Here is a 22,268-nt window from a genome sequence, read left to right as displayed (position 1 = left end):
GTGTGTTTTGTGTATGTACGTGTGCAGACTTCTCCCACAATTGTTTTTTTTATCACGCTTGCCGTATCGGCATTTGGGAAAAGAGCGACTTATAGAAGGCATGCTTCCTTCTAGTTACGATCCAGCCACTATCTCCTTTTCCGTCTCTCTGTGGTGCCTTCTGGCCTGTAATCTGATGCGAGTGCCAGATGTGGGGAGGTGGAGCAGAAGCAATCCAAGCTTTTTAGACCATTTCACGGAGGGGGTTATTTTATTATATTTGTGGTTCACAAAAATTTTCCTTTGGTTTTTTAGAATGACTTCTACGGAGAGGAGAAATTGCAAGCATATGGTAGTAAGCTAAATAAGATGCTGGAAAATGCTCTTTGGAGGAAGGGAGAATTTTCAAATACTGATAAAGCGTGGTTGGTTGGGTTTGCTTTTTTTTCTTTTAAATCATGCTGAAGCTTGCACTGTACATAGACTGCTGGGTGTAATTCCATTTCTTTTTGGAGATGAATTGTGTTCATTTTAGCCATGCCTGTACCTGCAGCAAAGAGCTGCTGCTGCAAGCTTTAAGGCACTTAAACGGCTCGATGACTGCTACTACATGAGTTTGATCTGGTCACACAAGATTTCGAAACTTTTCCGGTTGTTAAAATACAGTGAAATGAAAACTACTCTCCTCAAATGTCAAACAGCACACACTCTCGTAGATTAATTCCTTCAACAGTTTTATAACCCCCCTCACACACAAAAAAACCCACCACCAAAACAAACTTTAAGTCAGTTAAAAATCCCACTTTTATAGATGAGCAGCTTTCAGATCACCTGGTTTGAGTTGCACTCAAAATTTGCCTGGACCTGTTATGTCCCAGCTCTTCAGAGGGGGCTCATGGCCACAGTGCTGCCCTGTGCTTCCTGTGGAGCTTGGGCTGGGGATGTTACAGTGGCCTCTGCCAGAGATAGTGGGTTGGCAGGGTTACCCCACAGACCTTATTAAAATGTAATTGAGTAACCTTAATCTAAAGGTAGTAGCATAATTTTTCATTGGAGGTGGTTGTCTGTTGTGTTCATGACTTTAATGAATTGGGGCTTCTTTGCATGACAGCTGTTCCACCTGAAAATAGGGGCAGTTATTGTCAGCTCTCTGCCTCATAAGTACCAACTTCATAGAGGTATTCTGAATTTGTTGTACTTGTGAAATGCAAAAACCAAAAACAACTCTATAGAAAAAGATTATTCTTAATATATGAAGTAGAAAGGGAAATGAATTAAAGAGGTGGGTTTCATACTTGGGAAAGAAAGTGATTTTCAGAATATTCTGAATTTTTTCTAGTTATATTCTTACTATTTTTGAAGTATAAAAAGGTATTGAAACATTATTACTGAAATGTTATGTTATTATTGAAACATTACTGAAATATTACGGGATTATTACCACAGTTTCACTGATTAAAATAGAAATCTAATTGAAGGATGTGCAATTTTCACAGCTATTATGTAAATAACTAGTTTTGTATTCCAGTACCTGAAATATCCTCAACAATTATAGTTACCTGATGAATACCCTGTGTGCTGCTTTAAAATGTAAAACATATTAACACATCAACCAAACTGGGGGGTATATTAAACCTGTAACACTGTGACCTGTGCTTTATAATGCCTGCATATTCTTCTTTTAATTCTGATCATTATTTCTTGCCACAGTGTAAGACAGCTGCTCATATTTCCTAATCATTTCTGGAAATAAAATAGTTAAAATTACTCTTCTAGTATTGCTCAAAGCTGAGTACGAAGGTTTCCATTATGAGTGGCACAAAAAGTTCCTATCTACCCTTTGGTAAGTAGGTGAAACGCCTGTGTGCAATAAGGGTAAGCTTAGTTTCCTTTTAGTGTTATCTAAATAACTAATTTAGTTTTCCTTTGTATGTGCTCTGAAAGAGTAACTGACAAAAGCTGTCATTTCTTAGACCACACCTTGCATACAGATTCGAGTAAAGTGGTGGGCTTTTTCTGCCTCCAGAAGACAACTTTCCACACCTGGTGGAATCTTTCCTTGTTGTCCTATATTGAGGTACTGCTCACCTGTGTCAGTACTTACCTGGTTTAACCCGGGCTTGAAATTAGTGTGGCAGGAGGGCATCATCACAGCTGTACCAGTAATATTTAGGTTTCTGCAAGTGAGCTATTGTCACAAGAGTATTTTGGATATTGAGATATATTATTTTTAAGTTGTCAATAAACCATTGTATAATCATTACAAATAAAGTAATACATAGAATATAGTTATAGTATGTAGTATAACAGCTATTTTCATGCTGCTCACCAAGCTAAGTGCTGGCTGTGTAATTGTAGGATAAAAGCAATAATTTGCCCATACTGATCTAGCTAAAAGAACATTTTTTCTTGATACATTTAAGTTGCTAGTGGAAGTGTAGACAAGGTTCAGGTTTAGATTTTTTCCCACAAAAAGTATTAAAATCAAGGTGAAATATTTGTTACAAGAAAGTGTTGAATTTGATTCTCTTCATTTGTAAATGAGTGAGGAACTCCACAGATCTCCATTCCCGAGGTGTGTGATCTCCTGAGAGAAATTTTCTCTTTCCTCACCTAAGCTGTGAGGATCACTGGCTTTGCACAATGTCTGTGACATAACAAATACCTTCAAAATCAAAGAAGTAACTAGACACATTCATTTTCCATAAGACATGGGAGTTAGGTCGATACATGCCTTCAGCAGAAGAGACGGAGACAGGAACATGACATTTGTGCCTCTGTTGGCTCAGGGAATGACTTTGACCTCCTGACAGTCAATCCTGAGGAGCAGTGGGATCACTGGTAGGGTGCAGATTAGTGAAAGCTGATTGGCACCAAGCACCAACCCTTCCCATGTTTGTAGACGTGACCACTTACAGCTAATAAGCTTATAATAATTTCTGCTTAAGCACAGGTGGTGAAAGTAGCAGTGAAAAAAAGGTAAGGAGCTTAAATATGGAGCAGGTATGGGGCAAACTGTGATGAAACACGTGCAGTGTGTGGTAATTGTCCCTCGCCTTTTGCGTGGAGGCTTGTGTTTATCCCAGTCCTCCATGCTGATACTCCTGTTTACAGTAGGGTAAGGGAATCAGAGAATCATTACTTATCTCTCCGTTACATCAAATATTTTTGCAGTTGGGCATGAACATCAAGACTTCTGAGGGTTTCTTGTAAATCTTGTGCAGGAAATTATTCATGAGGGGCACATTTCATTGTCTGTTTGAAGGACTCCATGTGCACAGAGGAATTGAAGATTGTATTTTGTTTGGTCTTCTGAATGGTTTTGTATTTTGAAAGCTTAAAAAATTCTCTTCTCTAGACCAGATTGCTTTTCTGATTGGAAAATAGCACGTGCCTTCCTGCCTACTTTGCATTTGTTACCTAAATGGAGTAAATTCAGCTTGGAGAGGCTTGGGAAGAAGAGAAGGATTTAAAATGATTCCCCTTTAATTAATCCCAGGAAAATTCTGGCAAATCTGTCTTTTCTTAGTGCTTGCTGTATGTCTTTAAACTCCATTTCATTCTGATTGCATAGACAAATCAGGATGGGATTTTTCGTCCCCACAATGATAGTTAGATTTGCCAGTAACTAAGTTTTGGGGTTACCTCATTTTAGTACATACAGAATAAGGAGTGTGGGTTTTTTTGTGATTTCTTTTTTCTTCTTAAAACCTAATTTTCTGTAAAGGAAACATTTCAATGGTGGTGTTAGTTAAATCTGGCTTTGAAGTGCTGACCTTTTATGAAATAATGTTTTGCTACCAATTGTTATAAGCCAGTGGTGATAACAGTGGTGATAATTTTTTCCCCCTGTAAAATATAAATCTTTGGTTTGTTTAAACATAATGTTATTAGAACAGAGTAAGCTCCCTCTGTGGCAGATCATAGTACCTTCTTTCTTTGGGGAAAAAGAAACAAACACAAGCAAAACAAAGAAACAACCCAAGGCTTATTTCGTTGTTATCTTTCTTGGCTAACACATAGGGACCTTGGGTCCTACTACTACTGCTGCGCTCCAGAGGGCAGCTGAACAGATAATTTATGTATGTTCTATGCTTCTAAGTTATGCGTGTTATATGCTTCTAAGTTCTCTGCAGTCTGCGACAACATAAGGACTCCATCGTGAAAAGTAAAAAACATTCCGAGCTTACTTCAAGAAAGCATTTGCACACAATCTTTACAGTTAAGGCCATGAATGGAGCCATGTATTTAATGTTAGGTAAGGCAGTTCAGAGAATTGCAAGACTTAAGTATTTAATCCAAAGCATTACTGCTGTGGTGTTAACTAACAAACTGTCTTCCCAGTGCTACATTCTCACAAATGTTCTCATGTTTATGTATCAGTTTGGAGTTGTTTTCTGTACAAAGCTTTTTGCATATTTATTTTTTATTTTAAGTATTTTTCAGACGTTAAAGTTAATTATTAACATAAAGGGAAACACCATTTTTTTAGCAGATGAAAATAAAAGAAGAGTATTTCCTAGAATAGTTAATATGGTTAGTTCTGGTTTACATACCTTAAATCCTGGTAGTGTATCTCCTGGGAAAGTTGCTGGAAATAGAATCAGTGTTTTCTAAAATGTATTATTTTCTACTGTTCATGTCTCTATACAATTTTTGTAGCAGTATACTAGAACTGCTACTGCTTTCTTCAGGTTCATTCTGATATCTGATATGGTGTCCAAGACAATCTCATTGTGGAAGAAGACAACTTTTATTTCATCCCTCTTTAGCAGATCCTGACAGCTGTGGCTGTGAATCCAGTGCCCTTTCCAGAATGCTTGCATAAGATCATTCTGGAGAATTCCTGTGCTGTCCTGCTACCACATACCTAGAGTTAGTAATTTTTTCTCCTTTCTCACCCAGGAATATGTTTAGATTTTCTATATTTTTACAGAGATAGCATCCATCATGCTTTCTCACAGGTTTAATTGAAGTTTAAGGCAGTATCTGACCGTTCTCGTAGTGTCACTGTAAATTGCAACCTGAACCAAAAAGGCAGAATGCCTGGTACTACCCACTTAAATACACCTGGCTTACTAGATGACCTTGAATAGGTAATTTTATGTCTCTGTTCATCCTGAGATCTATAAACTTCCGATAATAAAACATATATCCACCTTTGCAAAAGCTCTTTGAAATCAATGAGTAAAAGGTATCCCATAAGGTCAAAATATGAATTATTTATTGCTACATGACATGCACAGCATGCAGACTGTAAGGTTATAGATATCTTGTCTGTTCCTTTTTCCCCTGAGAATAAAAGTCATAACTTCAGAGCTCTACCAGAAAAAGAAGTATTCACTGTATGAAATCTAATTTTATGTGTATGACTGTGTGGTAACATCGAAACTTTGGCTTCCCCAAGGAATTGGTTTCAGTGTTAATACCCATCTTCCTCTGAGAGGTGCAAATGTAGTTTTCAAAATAATAAACATTTTTGAAATAAAGAATGAATATGAGAAGACTAGAAAGAATAGTCAGGGGTGAGGCAAAGATTGGGCTTTGAAGTAAGCAAATTAGAGTTTCATGGCATCAAAATTGTGGTAAAGTTACTGCAGGGTAAGAGATTGCTTGACTTCCAAGTGATTGCTAGTGCTTGTAGCCATTTGTTTTCTAATTGACATCCCAGCAGTGAGCTTTAAAAGAAACTGATTTTTCTTTTAGTATGTTTCCTAGGATTTGTTTTAGGTCCTACTTGTCATCAAAAGAGTTGTCTGCTTACAGTTTACATTATTTTTTTTATTAATTTAGGTATGTGTTATATGTGTGTGTATACATAGCTTATCTTGAATATATGTATAGGTAGAGATATAAAGCCTACAGAAAGCAAGAATAGGCTTGTTGCAAGAACAGGCCTTTACACTTCAATGTGATCATTCTTAACTGTACTTGGAAATCAGTAGGCAGCTAGCACAGGTTTTGTAGAACTGCTGCGCATGTTCTTGGTGACATATGCTACTTTAATAATTTGGTTTCTCTGTAACAGTTTTGGCCTCTGAAAGAGTGTAAGGAATGGTCTTCAGAGGAGCACACTTTAATTACCTAGAAATGAGATCCGTGACATTAGCATAAATCTCAAGTGCTTGGCCTTTAATTCAAGTCCAAATATTAGGTCAAATTTGTATCCAGCTAAATCCAAAAGAGCTTTTAACTATTTGGGATAGGCACAGACTTTCTAGTGCTGACAATAGAGGCAAGAGGGTTCTTGCACAGGTTTTAAGACTCCTCTTGGGGATAACAGACTCCTGGATACGTTGGTTCTCTACTGCACTTTTGGATGAAGGGCAGTTTTACAGCTGAAGTCATGTCCGGTTGGAAGGATTGGGCAAATGTTACTAGAAATCAGATTGTGATGGTGAAGGGAAGCAGTGCTATTTCCAAGTAGGAGCTATTTCAGAAAATTGTTCAAAGAAAAATTGCTTCCACATATCAATACATTTCATTTAGAAGACTGTACTTTCAGACGTTAGTAAAGTGTCTGGTTAAAAGGAGCCATCTGCTTGGAAGTATTTCCCTTTATGTTACCTTCCATATTGGTTCTCTTCCATTACACTTCAGGCATTGTTTTGCATGTTCTTTGTGTTTATCTGATACTTTCATCTAGCCCTCCTCACAGCTGTAGAATCTGAGGTCTTGGCTAGTCTGATTTTTCTTATCTACCCACCACTCGGACTCTTAAGAATGCTGAGGTACTGCAGGCTATATATTTATAAAAGTAATTTAATATATGTAAATCAAGTAATTTACATATAGCACAGATATTTAGTGAGTGTGACGTATTAGAGGTTGCAGGGATACTGTGTCATGGAAGCTTCCTAAGAACCTAAACCCTAAATGGGTACTTTGTCACTTCTTTCTCCTTATCCTTCTCAGTAATCTCTGTTGCGAATACAAACGATAGTGTCAATGTTACGTAGGGGATACCCAGCTCAGTATTTCCTTTGCTGTTTTTCCCCCTTGCATTACAAAATATTTAAAGTCATAAAATAATATTGAGACCACAGGATTTTTTTTAAAACCACACTTCAGTAGAGAAGAACAGCACTGCAGACAGGAGCTGTAGTCTTATATTACCTGGTTTTCTAAAGCTGAGGTATTTTAATTGACCCTGTTACTTAATTTCCTACACATCATTCATTGCTTGCACTGGGGGCTCTCCATTGTTGCTCCTCTCAAAAAGTGTTCTCACATGAGCCCCTCAGTGCCAACTGTATATGCATTTATGTGGTATTGTACAGCCAGTGTATTCAGAATTGCATTAAATCCAAAGTCTCCAAGCAGTGGGTAATTTAAGAAATTGCATCTCTCTTGGCTGATAGGAACATAAATTTGCCTTTCTTTATTGGTTTCTCAGCATTGTTTGTAAAATTTATTTTACTGTAGATATCTTTTCCTCTTGATCTGGAACGGCTTACATTTCTGGATGGTCATCATTGTACGTTGCACCCCTTCCCATGTAAAATTTAAAAAGTGGAAAATTTGGAGTTTTTTTTCCAAAAGCCTCTCAAGAAAAAAAAAATCCTTCAGCAGCCCCCTAATACCTTAACTTTCTTTGAGAAGTAACTGTCAGCAAGCAAATGCAGTATCAAACATGCTTATCAAGAGAATCACACCAGTTGGAGAACAAAGCTCCCTTTAGTGTTCATTCATGGCCTCAGTTCACTTAAATTACATTGTATCCACTCCTGTCAGGCTCTTTTCTGGGAGTAAAGTGATTGTCCCTGAACCTTGGCTCTGCTGAGTTAAGTTAGAAGCATTTTCAAAGATATGAGTGGTTATCAGAGTGTCTGTGTAGCTATTGCAAAACAATAGCATCCAAACCCCACAGCTCCCATAGCATCATGGAATCACAAAATAGTTTTGGTTGGAAGTGACCTTACAGATCATCCTGTTCCAACTCCCTTGCATGGACAGGAATACCTTGCACTAGAACAGGTTGCTCAGAGCCCCATCCAGCCTGTCCTTGGACACGTCCAGGGATGGGGCACCCACAACTTCTCTGAGCAGCTTGTTCCAGCATCTTGCCACTCTCATAGTAAAGAATTTCTTCCCAATATCTAATCTGAACTTACCCTCTTTCAGGTTAAAGCCATTGCTTCTTGTCCTGTCACTACATGCCCTTGTAAAGAGTCCCTCCCTCAGGGGCTCTTTAGGCACTGGAAGGTTAAGGTTTCCTGGAGACGTCTCTTCTCCAGACTGAATTCTCTTAGTCTATCTTTACAGGAGAGGTGCTCCAGCCCTCTGATCATCTTTGTGGCCCTGTTCTGGACTCAATCCATAAGGTCCATGTCCTTCCTATGTTGGAGGCCACAGAGCTGGATGCAGCACTCCAGGTGGAGTGTCATGAGAGCAGAGTAGAAGGGGAGAATCACCTCCCTTGACCTGCTTGTCACATATGCCATAAAGAGAAAATCAACCTTCCCATGTCCAGGACCCTACATGGCTTTATCATTCAAAACTAGCACTGCAGTGTCATCTGCAAATGAGTTGATACAAATGCACATCACAGAACAAAGTCACAAGATGGTCTTGAAATACTTTTCAGCAAGTAAAGCTGGATTGCCTTTGGACAACCGTAGTGGTCATACACTTGGAGTTTAAGGTGGCCCTGTTGGGGCATCCTACTTCTCAGGTGGAGGTGTAGTTTGGAAGCAGAGCACATCAGTTCTCTCACAGTAGCTTTGACTGTCTGTTGTATTGTGGTTGAATTTCTGACTTTTGAAGGCAAAATATGACTTTATGTCCAGATTATTTCAAATCATCTCTGTCTTTGCCATACTGCTGTTAAAACTGCCAGCAAAATGTTTTCGTTGAGCCCTTTTTGTCTTGATATGTTACATGCCCTGCCTATTTTCTCTTTAGTTGTGGGGAAGAAATTGCACAGCAGAAAGGACAGTTAATTTCAGCTTGGCTGATTTCTTCTCAAAAGGATATTTGCTTCACAAGACAAATGGCTTAAACAATATTATATATTCTTACATTATTAACTTGAAGCTTAGAAAATGTAGGTTCTTAAGAACCTGGGACAGGCAATTTGTAAAAATCTAAATTACTCATAATTCTCATATTAAAGGTTATTTGCTAATGGTTTTAAGAAATAGTCCTGTGAACTGTCAAGTACTGCTTTGTCAAGATGAGTCATGACAGCCATGCGTTTGAAAGATAAAGATGGGAATCTCTTTGCCAAAAGGAAAGCAATGAAATATCCATGTATTCTTCCAAATTTGACTTTTCTCCTCATTAACTGACCTTGTATCTTCTTGTGCTTCAGTGCAACATGCTCAGATGCAGTCTTTAACAAAATTAAATGCACTGTCCATATTGTTGATATTTTCACTAAATACTTTGGACATTGCTTTTGTGGAAAATTTAAAGTGTGTAAGCAGGGTATGGATCACTAATTTTACATTGAGGGAAGACCTGTAAGGCCTGCTATTTGCAGCTGATAGCAGTTGTAATGTGTCTGCCATCTATTTTCAAAGATTGTGTTCGACTTTTTCATACTGATGTACAATATGACATAAATAAATATGTGTAGGAGTCCTCAGGATGGGACAGGATTTGCTATATATTCTAAGTATTTCCGATTAAAATGATTGGGCAGTATTCTGCTTCTCAGCTTTTCCCTTCAGTCTTACATATGAACCTACTTGCAGTTGATTTTAGGGAAAACCTAGTATAAAGTAAAGTTGTAAACAGATTTCTGTTTTGGAATTCAGTGTGTTGGACTTTTTAAGAGTTAGCAGTAGACCCAAGTTCTGACATGTTTCCTCTTATCATAGACTTAAATATTCAGCGCTAACCACACTGGGGGATAGTTGAGATTGTGTAGCATTCCTGCTCAGAATTAAATCTCTGTAAGAATTGTCTTGTTTCTACTGCAAATATTTACCTGCAAACCTAAATTTTATTGGTTTTTTACATAAACGAAATGAGTATTGTCTTACATGCTCTAGAGGTGTAATTTGTTATTACTGACACTTAGATCAAACCTGTGCTTTTGTCAGATAAGTGAGCAAGTCTGGTTTCTGTTGAACACATAACTGTCGTGTTAAATAATCCTTTAATACCCTCCATTCATTGCTGTTGAATTATCACATTGTGAGTTTTTTTCTCTTTTATTCTCACAAGTGGGATTTGAAGTTTCTGAATTTACACAATACTAAAGTTAAATGCCAATTTTGTCACATCTACCTCATTATAAAAAAGAGCACAGACCAATTGTCCTGAAGTTTCATAGCAGAGTATTTAATATTTTATTGTAAGTCAAATTAATTTCAACTGCTCCTGCTTTTCCTTTCACTTTTTGTTTTACTTGATAGGCTGTAGTCTCTGGCTTTTGGTTTTCTCATCAGTGTCAGCTCTTGCAGTTCTCAGGAGTACTTGTGCTTGGGCTTAGTTAAGTTACATGGTTCTGTCTAGTACTGATAGAAATTACCACTTGAAAACTATTAATAGAAAACCTAACTTTCTTCAGTTTCTCTTCTGTACCTCATTTCATCCACTGATATTTTGGATGTTTAATAATATCAAAATTTGGAGCATGACCTTCCTTTACTGTGTACCACATCCTGAGTGGTTAAGGCAAGAGGTCAGTCCTCAATGTTGGCTGTTCATCATCACTGTTCACCACTCAGCATCACTAAGTTCTGCTTCAGGTGCTTGTAAGATTTGATGAGAGTGGATGATGCAACATTAAATTAGCTTACCATGTATTCTCAAATTTGTAAAGAGCAGCTGTCCCTGTGTTCCAGTTTCTCCCACGTGACATTAGTTGTAACTAGCATCTCCTTTCTTCATTGAGGTCTCTTGGAAGGATGTGAAAGCCCAAAATTTCAGGATCTGCAAGATACAGTCTCTGTGTGTTTCCTCCTTGCTTCTTTTGGGAAGTAGCTTTTCAAATGCAAGGCAATGTCTGCAAGCAACTAGCAGCTAGAAGACCGCTGAACGTTGATGAGACATGAGATTTTTGCGACTTCCTGGGAAATGTTCGTTTTCTCTTAAAAAAGAGATCTAGGTGCCAAGACCTGAGTATTCATCACCAGGTATGGCAGAATAATTTGCCGTATCGTGCCCTAAAAGATAGAGGTCCCACTTGCATTAAACACAGCAACTTTCTGTTTCAAGCGAAACACAGGCAATGTATCAAATCTTGCTGAGTTCACACAGTGTTGCTGTTATGGTCAGCTGGAGTGTTACACTGATCTGCCCTGTGTGGTTATCAGAAACCTTGAAATTTCACTAAATTATTTCATCTTTAATCCTCTACCTTGATTGATTCATATGATGTCGTTTAGAAATATTTTATTTATAGGTAAGACTACATGAAAGAAAACCTACCTTGTTTTTGGATTAATTAGTATGGATTTGTTTTGGTGTTAATAATAAACATTTTCTTTTCTGACTTTTATCTAGTTTAAACTTTTGTCTAATTCAAATCTCAGGCATTGAATCTTGCCAGCAGTCAGTCTGCAGATTTTGGGAACCTTTTACTGTTAAAAGTACTTACTGTTAGAAGTACTTCTGTTTTGAGATGAGGTAAAATAAAGAGTTTGAGCTGATTTTAAAAATATATTCACTGGAAGGCACATTCTGTAGAGCATAAAGTAATTTCTTTTTAAAAAATCCCAGACTCTTCATAACTTAGCTACATTCTGTTAAAAAAGCATTGGTAGATGTTATTACATTTATGTAACTTATTGTGTTAATGCAACATTTTTTTTCTATGCCGTAGTATTTCCATTCTGGTTCTGCTTTTCTCTGCTTGCTCAACTTCCTGTGCTGAGTTCCTCTCATGTAGCGTCAGCACGGATGGAGGCACCTAATGGTCTTGAACTCTTCTCTCTGTGGGTTGAGGCCCATTTCCAGCAGAGAGCACCTCTCTGTGTGTAACCCATAGAGAGCACTGGCAAGCACCCTGCTTCAGAGGCTCTGAGCGGGGGAGAGCACCCTTTTTTAGTTTGCAGTGGGAGAAAGAACTGAGCCAGGAGTTGACCATTTCCAGATTGCACTGAAAGAGCCCCTTTTTCTTCTCTTGTATCCCTTCTTAATTAAAGGCAAAGGAGTGAAGCAGTAGAGATTTAAAAAAAAAATCCTCATCAACCATTACTCAAAAATTTCAATTAACCATAGTCATCAAACTTGTCTTAAAAAAAAAGAACACAATTGTCAGTGGACATGCCCATACAGAACTTAATTGCTATATATGGCACACACCTCAGTATTGAATTCTCCAGTTAAATATTGCAGAAACTTGCACACGGAATGCTCTGAGTGGACGGCTGGGTGCATGTTTATGAAGTTATGAGAGCCTTGATGAGCTGTTTTCAAGAAGCATGGACATTTCATGCTACAAAGAGAAGTCAGCAGTAATATCTAGGAGGTTGAGAGAGCAGGGAGTGTCTTTTCATTGCCTCGTATGGACAGAAATCAAAAGATTCTTAACACTGTCGGTGCATGTACTGCTAATACAGAGACTGACTGTGAGCAATCCCAGATGCAACAAATTCCAGTGGAAGTACATTTGATACAATTCCTGTGCCCTTCAAGAGGAGATGCAAAGGTCAGGAAAACTAGATTTATCTACAGTATCCTATTTATTTTTCCTCAGCTAGTGAAAGGAAGAACCTTAGTTTTCAAGTAGTGGTGAATTAGGAGCTCCTAAACTGATAAAACATCAATGTCATTGATATGTAAGTCAACAGGTTTTCAGTTTTGACTTGAAAACCCAATGTTTTTTGTTAGTGTTCAGATGGAGGAGTTTAAAAAACACCCCTAATATTTGAAAACTGTATGTTTGCTTCTACATTTATTGAAATGTAACACATGCAAATCACTGCACTGTCTTTGTTCTTGATCTCAGCAATAATATCCTTATTCTGAATCTTAGCCGTCAGTCCTAATTGTTTTTGGTTGTTCTCTATGCTGGTGCAGTGTCCTTCCAGTCTTTCTCACAAGGAGTGAGACTTAATGCTGTGCAGTCAGCTTTCCCAAAAGTCAGTCGCCTCTAGCCTTGAATAAAGCCTAGTGAGTCAGCTTTGGAATCTTACAAACACAGTTTGAAATGTCTTGCTATTTTGCAAATGAGGGCTGTGACTATAGCTGTCAATTTGGGTACCCCTTTGGCTACTCCAAACTGAGAGGATTGAGGGGATTGTGAGGATGGAATTTCATCCTCCTGGGTATGGTGTACAGAGTGAGAGAAAGGACTAAAAGTTATGGTTTGGAATTAAAAAGACTGAAATGATGTTTAGAGATGGCTTTACCAGTCCTTGCCTCAGGTGTGGGTGTGTTAGAAGGGCAAAGAACACCAGATTGTTGTGGTATGTCCTGTCTCTGCCTGATTCACTCTTTCTTAAGAAAAAATAAAGGAAGAAAAAGAAAACATAAGCTTAAGAAAACTCTGAAATGCGTGCACTGAAAGCAGTGTTCTGTTTATCAGTTTTAATTACTTGATCATGCTAGAATGTAATTTGTCAACGTTTTAGTGAAAGTGCATCTTCCCCATGTCTACTGCAAAGTCACCTGTGGCTGGGCAAAGAAAATGAAGTATTTATGAGATACATTTCTTAGAGAAAACTTAGGTGAACCCCTCTGCTGTGAACCTCTTCTGCTGTGTCTTATCCTAACATGAAAAAATCTCTAATGTGAGAGTTAGTTTTGAAGGTCACCTGCTCATCCCTAAATTAAATGTATGGTTCCTGTGAAACTATTTAAAAGGTAGCAACAACTCTGTCATGTCATTGGAAGCATGTATTCACTCCCTGAGAAAGCCAAAGAGCCTTTCCTTCTTTGCTGTTGCATGTTCCCTTGCTCCCATTTAGAGCAGTGTTTTTCTGTCAGGAATATTTTTTAATTCACTTCTTCTTCCCCTTTTTGTCTAAAAACAGTGTACACTGCAGTGGGATATTCCCACTTCTCCATTAGCTTTCTCTGTATACTGTTCTTCACTAAGCAATCTTTTTAACAACATCTGTGTACTTTCACTCCTTTTTCAGCCTATTTTATTGCTACAGTGACTCTTTTCTGTTACCTCATTTTATTTACACATAACTCTTCCCTTAACACTGTGATTATTGTGTTTGTGCTCACCATATTGTTTTGACTTTTCTCATTTTATGATTCCTGTAAATATTACCAGTATAGTTCTAGCTATGGTATCTGACTGGAATGCTCCCATTTTTAATGTTTTCCTTAGATTTGTACTTCACAAGTGAAGTGGTTTTTGTGTATGCATTCTTGTGAAAGCTCATTTTCCTTCTGGTGACTGTTAATATATTTTCTTGCATATCAGAAATGTTCTCCATAATCTTCAGGTTTTGTCCTATTTCTATCATTTTCCACTTTAACCAGTATGCTTGATGCATTTTCTTTAGCTAAGGAATTTGTATGGAAAATGCAAATAAGATAAAAGAAAGTTAAGATTGCAAAGCAGTTCCTGTTCTGTTGGGCTAAAAGTTGTACGTAGCTCCAAATAATGTTCATTTTGCTTACCCTATGCAGTGTAGTGCTTTGAGATGGAAGGATATACTGCGAAAGGACTGGGAAAAATAAGCTACCTCAATTTACTATGAATATGTTTTTCTGCTGAACATAGTCTCCTTATGGAACCAGATTATTTCTTCCTGGACTGAGGATCTTTCTCACAGATTCCTTCTATAGCATGGAAGCAGGAAGAGTAGAAAACAGGATTCATGCTGCTGCAGAAGGGGCCTCGTTCCCATTTAATTTTCAGCTCCTCTGCTGCAGAAAGGTTGGGCCTCAGCTCCTAGCATTGATCACAGCGTTGGAGCAGGTTTCCCCAGAGCCTTGGGCAGGGCTGCTTTCCTGAGAAGAGCTGTCCTTAGGGAGAGGGGTAAACAGAAAGGGTGGTGGCGTAGCATTGGCAAAGATGGTAGGTACAGGATAGCCACTATTTCTTTACAGTTTCCATTTTATTTTCCTGGAAATACAACCACAGACTCGAACACTGTTTTCTAGTTTCTGGAAAAAACATAAGTTTATGATCGTCTTAAGGAGAATGAAGTGGCATAATGGGAAAAGATGGAAATAGAAGGAATCACAGAGTACACTGAGTTGGAAGGACCCACAAGGATCATTGAGTCCACCTCCTGGCCCTGCACAGCACCATCCCTAAGAGTCACACCATGTGCCTGAGAGCATTGTCCAAACACTTCTTGAGCTCCATCAGGCTTGGTGCTGTGACCACTGCCCTGGGGAGCCTGTGCCCACCACCCTCAGGGTGAAGAACCTTTTTTCTAATACCTACCCTAAAGTAAAAGGAGATAAGTCTTATTTCTTGATCATATAAGAAAAGAGCAGCTACAAAACTGCAAAAGTTGTTCTGTGGGCTTGACATTTATTTTGCAGTGCTTAATCCACAGCTTTCTTAAATAGTTTGCAAATCCTAACAATTGAATGTCTGGGTGAGGCTATGGTGGTCTGTGCCCAGCTTTACTGCCCAGTGCCGTCAGAAGTGGACAGAGCTTGGGAGAGTAAATTGGGTATCTTTATGCTGTGTGCCAAGGTAATAGGGAAATGGTGTGCTAATGCAGAAGAGGAAAGGCTTGTTCTTTCAGTCTGTGAACTATTTCAGTGAAGGCAGGACAGAGCACTATGGCTGTATGTGTACTTTGCCTTTTACAAGCAGGAAAACTTCTGAATGGTGAGGTGCAAACCCACCTGAGGCTTGGCATTCAAGAGGGAACTCTGAAGCTAAAGCTTAAGAAGGTTTCCCCACTGGACAATGTATTTAAAAAATGCTTAAGATACTTGTCATGATACTGCGTTAAAGCAAGATAAATGATGTCACTTAAAAAAAATATATATAGAAGCACTGACACTGGAGTTTGTAGTGTGGGTCATTTGTTATTTGTGCTTTTTGCATTTGCAGGAGAGTTGGGTGCTGGGAGGAGTTGAACCATAGGTTGTTGCTGAGAGAAGAGTATTTATTGCAGCAGTGCTAAAATTACAGGCAAAAAATTAAAGTACTCTAGGGGAAGAAGAATAATTCTAGCATGCCAGATACTCAGTATTAAGCATGCTTAATATTCAGTTTAGTCTCATATGACATGTTTATGACCAGTGTGTGTGCCCCAACAAAGACCCTGCCTAAAAATGTATTCACTAATTAGTTTTGGTGCAAGAAGTAGAGAGAGCCCATATATTCCTCTTCCCCATCGACAGCACATTTTCTTTTTCAACAGAGGAAGATGCAAAATGATTTCAAGTGTGCCAGGTTTGGGTTTCTTCAGGAGTCGTACACTTAAAATCAGCAGAAGGGAGGGAGGGGAGTTTCTCTGTTATCATCAAGCTCTGCTAATGTAGCCCGGGTGCCACGTGACTGCAGAAAAGGCTATTATCTCAATGAAAAGGAAACTGCTTTTTAGAGCAGCAACAGAACAGAAGCAGGAGGAATTTTCGAGTACTCCACCATGCTGGATTGTCAAAGGGGGATCTCTCTGATCAGCAGTTAGGGAAGGATTAGCGTGGCCAGTTTGTCAGCTGTCATTAGAAGCAGATGACAGAGATGATAAGCTGCTGTGTGCGCACGTCCTCACTCAGCATGTGCTTTGGTTTACATCAAGACATAACACTGCTTTGGGATAATGGAGAGCTGATATTTTTAAGGCTGTAAATTTACTGGTAATCGTCTCCCCTTTTTTTTTTTTTTTTTCCTTTTTTTGTTTTTCCTCTCCCATTTTTAATAAAAAACCAGTGTGATGGATGGGGGATTTATCTACATCTTGATCTGAAGACGCAGAAAAACTAATGAGATCTGCCTTCATCTGTAAAGGCTGGAAGACGACAAGGTGTGTTTCTGAAGTGCTGTGACTTCATTGTTAGTGCTTTCTCTTTGCATGTATTTGTGTTCCTGTGTGCATCGCAGGTGTCTGGATGTTGGGGGTGCAGGAGGGCAAGGGGGTGTTGGTTTGGGGGAGTGGGAGGAACAGCTAATTTCTGTTTGAGTAAGAGAGTTTAAAGATAATATTTCTAAATAACAATTGCAAAGAAAAAATGTAAATTTGAGTCTGCAGTTTCTGTTGTTCCCTCCCCCCCCTCCCCCGTTTTAATGGCTACAGGTGTACTTGTGGTTGCCTGTGACAGTTTTATGGGTTTATGAGGCTAAATATATCTTAGTGCACAGGAAATATTTTTGTAAGCAAGTTTTCTGGCATCCAGAATAATACACAAACCCATCTATATTTTCCCACTGTCAAGAGGAGGTGGAGCCTGAGAGTGTCTTTTTCATTGCAGTAATTACTATTCAATATTCAGTAATTTATATGCACATGAAAAAGTACAAAGTATGTCAGAGTGAGACATTTTTGCAAAAAAGCTTTCTCTTTCTGACCAAGGGTTTGAGTAGACAAAACACACTGAAACATTGGTAGTTGTTATATAACTTTCTCTATTCTCTGATCTTAATAGTTTTCTTTACAAGTACATGATCATATAAACAGAGTGACATTCAGTTAATCTTCAGACCTCGTATTTATCTCATGGTTATGCATGATGATGTCATTAAATATCTTGGCAGTATTTACCTTTCTTTTAACCTTGGGAGGACAGCATTTAATATTGCAGATTAATTAACTGATAATATCCCCCTCAAAAAGGTTACTGGTAGTTACTTGTAGTAAAATGAAGACAGTATGCTGTCTCCCCAGCCTGGGAAGTTATTGAAGGCTTGTTGACTTTATTTTCCTCTCATACACAGCATTAAGCCCAGTGTTTCTCCTTATATCACAGCAGTAATACTAATCCTGGACCACAAAAAAAGAAGATAAAATTAAGCGTTTGGATTTGTACAGGAGTGCTGGTTGTCATTGCTTTAGAAATTTGCCTCCAAAGTTAAGGGCTGGGTTGAGAGGATGCATATGATCAGTCATTACTGCAGTGCACTGGCAGTTTGCTAAAAGTGTGTTTTCCCAGATTCATATTGAAAAAGTGGTCGTGACTATCCTGCTTAGTAATCAGTTTAATAATTAACTAAATACATACAGGAAATGCCTTAGTTTATTTTCTTTTGGACTTTGAAAGACTCATGCTACTTTGAGATAGGAGGGAGAAAGGAAAATATTAATTGTTTTTTAAATTAACGTAGTTTGTGTTTGAAGAGACTTTATTTCATACTGTGAGGGCAGAGCCAGAAACATAAACAAGTTTGCACTATTTATTTGCTTGTTCTCTTTTGTCTTGGTTTGATTATTTTAATTGCAGCATAGTAACATTTTGGTACAGAGGCCTGGGGCAGGCGGTGCCGTTGAGTAGAGGCTTGAGAGCCTGTCACGTTCACGGCACCAAATGTCGAAGCCACAAGAACAATGAAACTTCCTCTCTGCGTCTTGTGTTTTCTTCCTTTATTTCATTACAGAAGATCTAACAAGATAGTGGGGGCTGAGTAGTGCTTACTGATATGTTGGCACCTATGTTTTGTAGAAAAATAAATTTTTGCTTCTTGTACAGTCATTTTTATTTCCCTGATGCCTTTTAGGATGTATTAAGGGGGGGAAATTTGAACAGAATCAACCTTTTGTGTAGACTATGTTCTTCAGGTGGCTCTGTGTTCTCACAAAACTCAGGTTGGGGTGTTTTCTTTCATGAGCAATTTCTTACAGAATTATTGTATCTAGCACATATAAAACTGTCTTTGACCAGAGTAATTTTGTTTGCCCACTTCACCAAATTATGTATGCTTCTGTAGTCAACAGGGTTACACTGGTAATGTTCAGAAAGGTGTTGCTCTCTTCCTTCCCCCCCCCTGCATTTTGTTGTCTTCTCTGTAAGGGAAATTTCTTGTGCCAGGAAGGAGGGAAGGTATGACTGCAAAATATACCATATTGTAAGAAAAAACTCCTTCTTGGAAAGTGTGAACTACAGGTGTACTTTGAAATGTTTCTTTTTACTCCAGAGTTCTTAGAACGACTTTTAATAATAAACATAATTACGAAGTCAACTCTCTGGTTAGATTTTATAGTGAAATTTTATTTATTTATTTATTTAGGCTAGTCATAGAAAAGAATGAGGGGAGGTGTGAAAACAGTTTTTCTCAGAATCCACTTTATTAAGTGGAATAAGTTTGTTAGCACATTACTATATTATAGCCCCGTAATTGTAATAAGAAAGCTGAGTTAAGGACTGAGGACTGGATCTACAAGCCAAGCTGTTAGAGCTGAGTAAATGAGAAAGGTGTTTGTAAGTTGATAATCACTGTACTTGGGAGGAAATCCCGCGGAGTCATCTTACTGCCTGCATTCCTCCTTAGCTTCTCTTACTGCTTACATTCATCTGCGGCAGGCCTAGAAGGATGCCTGAAGTGGACTAAAAATTATTATTAGCAGGTAAAGCTTTGGTCTCTGGAGGTGAGGCGTAAGATGTGAAAGCCTGTGTCTTTCAGAAGTGGGCTGCTCTCAGTACCCAGGAGTCTGACACTGATCCCTGTGTAGTTTCCCTGATAGCTGAAGGTGTACAGTGGGGCCTTTTGGGAGGGCTGTCTGGGTTGTGAGTATACAGAACATAAGGAACAGTGCAGGAATTGGGTGAAAATTGTAAATGAAGATTCAAACCAGAAGTTTATGATAAATGCATTTCATTTGCAATGTGTGTTGTACCTGTATCTCCTCTTTGCTGTTTCCATTTAATTTTCTCCTATGCATGCTGTCCCTAAACAAACTTCATCAGGATGTACTGCTGTGATTTTCCATTCCTGATAGCATAGGCTGTTGTGATTGAGCAACCCAAGATTCTCATGAAGAAACTTCTGTTAGAACTACATGGAATAAAATTATTTTTGGTCCTTTTCCTGAAGTTTTTCCAGGTGTTCAGTCCAAGTAGTTATAAATGTGTGTTATTTTTTGCTTTGAGGCAGTGTATTGCAGACTTCTGGTAGCTCCTTCTATGAATGTAGTGGGTGTTCCTCTCTTTAGTAATTATATTCCATTACAATCCAAAATTAAAAATACTTGGAATAGACATTCTTTCTTAGCACTTGTGAGTCTTCTTTATCATAAACTGTTTAATCATTAACAAAAAATAATTCCAGTTTATTTTTACAGAGAGAATAAAATGGTTCATTATTAGCATTCGGCTTTAATAGTAGAGTAATCTTGTTTTCTTTGGGCTGCAGGATACAAGCATAGATTTTCAGGCCCATGGAGTGATTTATGACCTACAAAAGAGAGAAATAACAGTTTGACATCTTCTAGTAGACTAGGAGGAAAATCGAAGCTTCAGTAAAGTCAGTGATAAAATTCTGATTTATTTCAGTTGAGTCATAGCGTCCCCATAGAACTGTTCCATTTTTTTACAGTGTCATTTCTGCTTTGGGGAGCTTATAGAGAACTGTTGTAAAGCTTGTAGGGTGTTGCCTGTAAGCATTGTGGAGGCCAAAGGTATATATGGATTTAAGACGGAATTAGGCACCATTGAAGATAGGTTCAGAGGGAGGAGGAGGCACAGCAACACAGCAGCTAAGCTTGTACCACTGATTGTCAGAGACAGAAAGCAGATAGGGGGGAAGGAACATTCTACAGCTGCCCTGTACCTTCTTCCAAGATATCTGCTATTAGCTTCCATGACAGATTAGTCACTAACTAACTGTTTCTTTTGTTTGATTCATATAGCCATTTCTATGAATGTTTTATTTGGTCACAGCCTGTATTCATATATATGTGCGTGTGTATGTACACATAGACACAAATGACTACAAAGCTGGTGTTCATCAGATTTTATTTCTTGGCAGTTGACTAAGTAAAGCAACAACATTTTTATGAGTTTAATGCTTCTAAGTGCTTTGAAATGGCAATCAAACTTTCATCTTCTTCTGTTATTGCTGGTTGAAGAATTTTACTTAAGCAAATAAAATGAAGACCAACATGAAATTTGAAGTTATTAGTAACTGTTACTCATGTTCACAGATAAGTTTTTGAACTCATGGATGTATTAAGCGCATCAAGTTAATCGTACTTTGTAAGCCACTCGTGTGTGGCTCTGGCATAATTTGGTAGCTTTAACTTTTGTGCTTAGTAACAATGTGCTTAGTTAGCACTCGCAATGGTTTTGCCAAGAGTTTAGCGTCCATCTAACAGATACCTGTTTTAAGTAAAAACTGTAATTCTGCGTGTTGGGAGGAGATACAAGCGTAATCTTTCATGCATGTAGCTGTATTCTCTCAAAAAGCGTGTATTAAATTGGTTGCTCTTCCAACTTTATTAAGAAAAAAGCTTCTTCTACTTCCCAACTCTTACGCTGCTGCTCCAGTATAAATGGATGATACTGGCATGCATACCAGTATCAGCTGGAAGCACCTGCTGAGGGAATCTACCTGTTCCTACAAATACGGGATAGGAATAGAGGCCAAACTCCATCTGGTCTCTCCCATAACACCCGGAACCACATCCTTGCCACTAGGCAGGCACCCTCTGGGACCAGGGTCCAGCAAACCATCATAGACTGAGGAGGACACTGAGTTTTCCAGGACAGACACTCCAAATGCATTTCAGAGACAAAGAGGATGGGAAAGCCGTACTGGGCACTGTAGTGTAAGGATAATTTGGGTATACAATTTAAACAAGTGGTGCAGCACTCGAAACTTCTTGGGGGCACAGAGGACATCAAAGTGAAGTCCAATTCACCTCATAGCCACCTGTTAAAGTTACTGTGACTGTGGCCTTTTGTGGAGCTGAGTACTACCCTTTGTTTAACTTGAATATAGGTATGTTTGACTTCAGACTACTGTTAACTCGCAACTTTTAGGAAAAAGCAGCTTGAATTCTTGATTCTTAATTTGAAAGTTTATTATTATACACTGTTAAATGAAATTCATGCTTATGAGAGCATCTCAGTATTATAGAAGGAAGTGTGGAGCATTGTACATATGTGTGCAGTGGGTTATTCTTCCACCATGATAGCAGTATCAAAATGTGTAGAAATATTATAGATAATGTTTAGGTACACTTTCTGCAACTCAAGAGTTTTAATTCAGTGCTTGGCATTCAAAAGAATGGCCTGAAGTTTCAGTATGCTTCCTAGTAATGGGTGGTTGGGTAGAAAAGAAAAGTAAACCCTCTTGGTGCTCCAGGTATGTGGAAATTGAAAACATGAGTTTAATTTTTGATGAGGCGCCAGAGAAGACACATAGAGTTGGGCTTACTCTTACTGAAAGCAATAATCTTACTGAACCTTTTGTTGCACTTCAGTATCTACTCTGGGACTGAAGGAACATTATTTTGATGGCCAGGTTAGAG

At 38.4% G+C, this 22,268-nt stretch overlaps 1 protein-coding gene across 3 annotated transcripts in view; it reads left to right on the top strand.

The window, feature by feature from the left end:
- Nucleotides 1–22,268, top strand: part of NCOA2 (nuclear receptor coactivator 2) — a 180,071-nt gene that overhangs the window by 71,227 nt on the left and 86,576 nt on the right. The window contains exon 1 of one of the 3 annotated variants that reach the window (XM_042036498.1): nt 16,739–16,832. The exons of the other annotated variants lie outside the window; for them this stretch is intronic. The gene's annotated coding sequence lies outside the window, so the exon portion shown is untranslated. Of the gene's footprint in view, nt 1–16,738; nt 16,833–22,268 lie in introns of those variants that run through there. 3 annotated transcript variants of the gene reach the window in all.

This window comes from Corvus kubaryi, unplaced genomic scaffold (genome assembly GCF_017639235.1).
Source record: "Corvus kubaryi isolate FWS band 111438036 unplaced genomic scaffold, C.kubaryi_AGA036_p1.0 37385, whole genome shotgun sequence".
Lineage (NCBI taxonomy): Eukaryota > Metazoa > Chordata > Aves > Passeriformes > Corvidae > Corvus > Corvus kubaryi.
The sequence above is the reverse complement of the archived record's forward strand: the minus strand, read 5'-3'. Positions and strand labels throughout refer to the sequence as shown.